Here is a 6,968-nt window from a genome sequence, read left to right as displayed (position 1 = left end):
GTCTTAATTAATGGCTGCTGTTAGACAACAAAATGCATGCTATACACAACCTGTAATCTCTGCAGCCATGTTCATAGTTCAGTTTAACTAAAATCAAGTAAAGTGATGGACGCATCAAAAGGTTGGAATAGCTTTTCGGGAGTTATGAAGAAGGAAATATCAAAAAGTGGAGAAAGCAAGGTATACAAGGTTATTGTGCAACATGTGTTTGTGTGTCTGACACAGGAGGGCAGTCTTTCAACACTTCCCCTCAGCTGTAGAAGATGCAAACCTACTGTGAGGGTACGCTGTACTTGCTGATCTGTGGTAATTTATTTGATCAAACAATTGAAAAAACAAAGCACACTATAAATGTTGGGGGCTTCAAGGATTAAGAAAAATGTTGATATGATATGCAGATATTATATCTTGTTTTTAACTACATAGAGCTTAGATATGGATGAGACATTAAAATAGGAAAAAATTATATGTGTTTGTTGTCTTTGTAATAAAATGTAACTTTGGTGTATTTATGACTAATTTTTGATTAATTCCAAGAATTGAACAATACTGATGTAATTTGTGTTTATACTTGGGCAACTTTTGGTGAACTGTCAGGAATTTCTTTCTTTGTTTTTACAGATAGCTATATATTTGGCTTTTCCTGTGGTTTTGAAAACCATGAATTACATGTAGTATGATATTTGATATTTAGATTAAAACAACACTTAATTTGACAGATTGTGGCGAGATGTCAATGTCTTAGTCGGACCTGCAAGCCACCATGAAAATGTTGTAATGTTTATAATCTTAATGAGCACTTTGGTCTGTTCAATTTTAGTTCTAACTTTGTTTTCATTATTTGTGTTGTACTATACAGATGTCAGTCCATTCCTCATTTCTCTCAGTTCCCTATCACTACACCAAATGTTCCTTCGTAAACTCTTTTCAGTCAAAAGACCTTAAACCTCCGGATCCAGCCACTTCAACTGAATCTGGTCCAGATTCAATATTATCCAGGTTATGCGTGAAGCTATCTGCCATTTCAGCACTTGCTCTGCCCCTTCAACGAACAACACAGAGCTCTGATGCACACTGAAATTCCTCTGCATGTTTCTTCAGCCTCTCCTCTTCCGTCTTCCACTGGATCTTGCAGTAAACAGAGTGTGCTCTATGTCTTGTGCATTTCTGTAGGGGGTATGTATCAAAGAAATTCTTCATAAAGACTTCTCTCTCTACCCCCATCCAGGCAACACAGGTTCATGCGCTTGGATGGAGGATTGGTGCGGTCCCACAGAGGAAGTGGCGGCAAACCCCGGAAAGTACTGTTGTTTTTTTGATGTGTTGCCGACCAACCACCCAGCCCCCACCTCCACCCACCAGCATCTACCTCCCCACCCACTCCTGGCTGGAGCTCCTATTAATCATCCTGTCAGTCCAGCAACACACGCAGACGTACCACCACCACACTCGTACCCAGTGCAACAAAGCAAACAAATAAATAATGTAGCTGGTCACTGCCAGGCAACTGGAGTCTAAAGGAGAATGAGAAAATAATCTCAGTGGAAATGATCTGGTGCTGGAAAGCTGCCGGCTCTGTTTGCTTCTCTTTGTTGGGATAAGGAACGTTTGTCGTTTTATGGTATGTCTTTACATGATGATGGGCTTATATTGTAAGTGTGCAGCTTGGCCCAAGTAATTTCTCTTTGTGCAGGAAGATCATTTGCTCCTGTGGGAAAATAGGCTAATGTGCAAAGGTTTGCCCCAGAGTACAATGCACCGCAACACTCGGTATCAAAGTCCTGGATAGAAGCAAAGGACTGTGCCTCTTTGCTTTGTGTGTGTGAGTGTATGTGTGTTTGTGAGTGTGTGTGTGTGTGTGTGTGTGTGTGTGTGTGTGTGTACGTTTGTGTACGTTTGTGTGTACGTTTGTGTAGGTACAAGCGTGTGTCTGTGTGTGTGCGTGTATTGGGCAGCATTGTAGTCATTTTTATGATTTGCTGAAATCCCTTACAGTGCCCCTCGGACTGAAAGTCTGCATACCTTGGCAGTGGAAACATATTTCTGAAAAGCAGGTCCCTTAGGCCGCAAATGTCAACAAGTCTTGTGGATTTGGTTAAGATATGATAAATCTGCTGTAGTATGCAGCTTCTTTACCTGAGTACATATTAGATGAATAAGCTCCAACTAATTTGTAGGGAGAAATAATTGGTGATCATGCATCACTTAAATTTCACCAAGTATTCATGTAATCAAACTTAATATAGAAAGAAGAATGAAAGTGGATCATTATAAATGATAAGCCAAGTATTGTATGTCTGCACGGCATCATTTTGCAGAAATACTGGCGTTGCAGAAATATTTTGAATGCTGATACTCTAAGCCCTTCTGTTAAGCATTTTCAGGTACGTGTTTATGTTCATGTTTGTATGTGTGTGTGTGTGTGTGTGTGTGTGTGTGTGTGTGTGTGTGTGTGTGTGTGTGTGTGTGTGTGTGTGTGTGTGTGTGTGTGTGTGTGTGTGTGTGTGTGTGTTCCTTTTGTTGTGGGGTCCCAGTAGCAGCCTGACGTCACTGCTCAGTTTTTCAGAATTATGACCAAGATGGAGACCTTTCAGGTTGTTTTAAAATATTTTCATAAGAAGGAATTCATAATAAACAGATTTTTAAATAAAAAAAAAAAAAGTAGGATTTTGGAACTCTAGATCATTTTACATATCTGATGTTTGTGTTTGTTACTTATTTACACTTTAAACATCTTGTTATCCAATTTACTTGTGTTGTTGTTTATTTTTCTATTTATTACTTTTGTTTATTCATTTATAACTGTCTAGAGAATATATCTGCATGGATACAAAATCCCAAAGCCTCAGTGTTTTTTAAAATTCTAGAAGTTAAAAGTGACCTCTGAAGGTGGTGCGACGAGAACAAAATCCCGGATCCGATCTTTACCCAAGGTGAGAACACAAATCCCATGTCGGACCTCAAATGGGGTTCTTTTCAAAGATGAGAACCAGAAATCCCAGAAGCTGGTGCAGATCAAAGGGCTGCGGAGGGGTGGCAGGCTGCTCTCAGGAGTCCCGACCCACTGCAATGCCAGGCTGGTGTGAAATGGACACTTGTGGGCTTGGCTTGTTCTATCTGTCTACAGTTGTTAATGATAACATACACTGGCCTCAGCACTTGATGCTGCCCACATGAGCCTCAAGCAGCCTGCCAAGTGGTGTATGCTAAGCAGTGTTTGCTACCTACTGGACTCTCTGTGGGCAGGTTTGGCCAAGGAAATTTCAGTCTTCTGATGCTTCAGTTTCTTCGCCGATCGCAGACTTATACATGCATTTGCGGACTGTACGAGGCAATTCACCCAAAATTGAACACAAGTGAAATCAGAAATGAGAAATAAGGTCTAATATTTCAAATTCAAACATTTATTGACATTCTTTTCTAACTCTGTTTTTGTTTCTTTTTACACAACATGATTCTTATTTCTGGGCAAAAAATAAGATCTCATTATTTAATATATATTTGAAATATCTCAATTTACCTTTTTTGTCAGAAACACAGACAAATACAGTAATGCTGTTATAAACAAAGACCCACCTGCATAATGGTCTTCCGTTTGCTTTAATCGTCCTGTGAAAAAAATAAAAATCAATATGTATAAATCTGAAATGCTGCGGAACCTAAATGTTTTTTTTTCCTCCGCTACATCGATATGACACGAACTTCTATACTGTGGTCTTTGCTGAGTTGTAAAAAATGACAAGCTATTTTCTCACTGCCACTCCGAGCTCCAAGATTAACATGGTGATTCCCAGTGTCCCCGCGGACAGCTTGATTGATTACATCATATTAAGGTCATTTCTGCATCGGGGTAATTTTCACTGCAGCCTCCCGGCTATATTTTTAATGTGCATTTGTTTGGCGGGGTTGTCGGTTCGTCGGTCCTCTGATCTGCCGGGAAATGGATGGCGACATTAACGAGCTATTAATTAAAAACAACAACATTAATGATGAGGCCACGGGCTGCTCTGCCTTTCTTATTTTTTTCATGTTGGTAAAACCAAGCCGAAACAGTACCCGACATCCATATTTTATGCAAACGGATCACCGAGGAGGATTTTTCACCTAGCCTCTAACCAACTATTGGATAATTTCTAACTATTCTATGAAAAGTGTTTCGCTTTTTGCGGCTGCGACCAAAATAATTTAAAAAAAAATCATGTGAAAATATGTATGAACTTACACATAGTAGCCTACTGTATAACACACATAATACGCACAAAATGATTTCAGTACTAGAATATTACTACTACTACTACAATAATAATAATAATAATAATAATAATAATAAATACAAATAAGGATTTGTTTATATTTTCTTAATTCAACAGCGAAGGTGAAATGCGCACTACAATTATTGAAACGTATACGTTGGACATTACATGAAATATATCTAAGTTAATTCTCCATTTACCTTGATTGATAACGCGTGCAAGCAACCAAGCACGCACACACACACATATTGTCAATACTCTCCGGATGTGAGCCAGTCTGACTCCAAGTCTGCTGCTGTTGGTGTTGCTGAACACTCTCTGGCCCCTGACCTCCTCATATCATTCAACATCAGCGGAGGCGCGCTCCTGTGTTCCTGCGCTCTTGCGCTCCCGCGCTCCGGCGCTCCCGCACTGACAGCATATTAACAGCGCAGTAAAAGGCCCCAAAGAGACGCAGTGGATTAGCGGTCAGATTTCTCATTTCCCAGGGACGTGCGGGGTCCTGAACCCAATTAATGGCTAATAATTACCAAGGCAACGCAAGCAACGAGCGCCCGCGGGCCTGGCGCGAGGAGCGGCCCGCAGCGCTGACTCACACCGGAAACGAGAGAAAAGGGCTTTTCAATCAAATCTTTTTTTTTTTTTCTAACTCATCAATATGTTGAAAAAAAAACGAAAATGTTGGAGGGGATTTTTCTAAGCATTGATGACGCCGTCCATCAGCATGTCTTACCATGTCCTCTGCAACCGTGAACCTACATTTCTGCGTGTGCGTGTGCGCGGGTGCACGTCTCCCGTGCGCACCCGCCGTGACTACTAATTGTGTTTACTTTGCCACTATATCGACTATAGTGGATTTTCAGTCTGCCAAACTGAATGTGCTTAGTGAAGGCCGCACCGGGCCGCGGGTGCGCGCACAGCCAGATGTGCATGTCTGATGTGCGCTGATCTTATCTGCGCGTAACATCTAATCCCGAAACCCGACGCCTTTTCCACTGTGGATAAAGCTTGGGTTTCGTGCGTGCGTGTTTGCGCGCGCAAGCGTGTGCGTCTGCGTTTTGGTGACCGCACTATGCAATCAACGTCTGCACCCCGCTAGTCCTCCGGGGGGGCGCACACGCCCCGCACGCCCTCATGATAATACCATTTATAACGACTGTGATAATCGATTATCATTTATATTATTGAAAAAAAATACATGAAAAATACAGATTTAGTTTTATTACCTACCTATTAGATGGTCCATATTCACAGTTGCGTGGATTCGCCTGTTTTTTTTATTTCAATTTATTGTCATATTAAACCATCGTTTTTAATTTTCTTCTGATTCTACTTCCAATAATCATAGTAATAATTCTAATACAAAATAACTTTGTTGTAGGTGAAAGAAAAACAAGATCCAGAAGTGTGAAGAAAAGACACCGATTTAAAAACATGAAAAATTATGAGGCGTCTGGATGTTTCAACTGAACGATAGTACATGCATGAACATACACACACGGTACAAGTGAGTGTGTACGCGTGTTTGTGCATGTGGGTTTGTTTGTGTGTGTGACTGTGTGAGCCTGACACCTGCGAGACGCCGTCCTGTTCTCTGGAGCTTATTTACGACAAGGTAAATACGTTTACCTTGTAGTTTAAGAAGAGAATAATGTGCTTTTTTTATTCAAATATCCTGCTTTTTAGATATTGGTTTATTTGTTGTGAATTTCTGCCCCCCCCCCCCCCCCCCCACACACACACACACACACGCACACACACCACCACCATCTAATTTACAGGACTATTGAAACAGGGAGTATTCCATTTCTCTCTCTCTTTCTCTCTTCCGGGACAGAAGCCAGCGGCGCTGCCTCCATGCGCTCTTTCCTGGCAAACAGAAGAAAAAAACGAATACAAACAAAAACTAAATGAACAAACAACAAACAGTACAGAACCAAAAAAAAAAAAAAAAAACAGAGAGGGGAGAAAGAGAGAGAGAGAAAGAGAGAGCGGAATCCTTCAAACCACGCGAGGTTTCTCCTTGCGCAGTTTCCTCAGCCCGGTCACAGGTCGGTCTGGAAACGGAGCGCAGTGAATTCCCGGCCCCGGAGAGCAGCGCTCCTCTCCGAGTGTAATCCCACTTAATTGCTCCTTTACAAAGGTGCTGTAGCGTGTGAAATCGGTTGTGTGGGCCGGTGTGTGCGTGGAGCGAGCCGCGTTCATGGGCCTGACCTCAACTGTGATGGCTGGATGATGGAAATAATTTCGTAGAGGGAAAAAAAATGAGTAGAAAATCGAGCTTCCTTTTTTTCTCCCTAGTATTTCTCTCCTTGAAGTTTCGAGGTGGGGTCTGTATTGACTCAGCTAATCGATTAAAACAATGGATTATTGGTATTTTGTCTCCACGCCCACACGCTTTGTTCAGACACGGGAAATAAACAAAGTTCTTGTCCATCACACCATTTAATATTATTCAACCCACGTGTTTCCCTACAAAATAACAACAATAATTATTTCTTGATATTTGGCATGTGGCATATTCCTGTTTTTAAAATGAATCACATTTTTCTACGAACCCCGTTCTGACCCTTTCCCAGAAAGAAAAACACAATTCCAACATACAAATTCGGAAAAAATGACCTCCCCGTGACAAGATGCCAAGACACACATCTTATACATATAGATAATCGTATGCTGATTATTATTGATTAACGATCCCACTAATGACACCGC

This window comes from Fistularia commersonii, chromosome 34 (genome assembly GCF_037954325.1).
Source record: "Fistularia commersonii isolate RoL2024-O1a breed Wild chromosome 34, RoL_Fcom_v1.0, whole genome shotgun sequence".
Classification (NCBI taxonomy): domain Eukaryota; kingdom Metazoa; phylum Chordata; class Actinopteri; order Syngnathiformes; family Fistulariidae; genus Fistularia; species Fistularia commersonii.
This window is presented reverse-complemented; position numbering follows the sequence as displayed.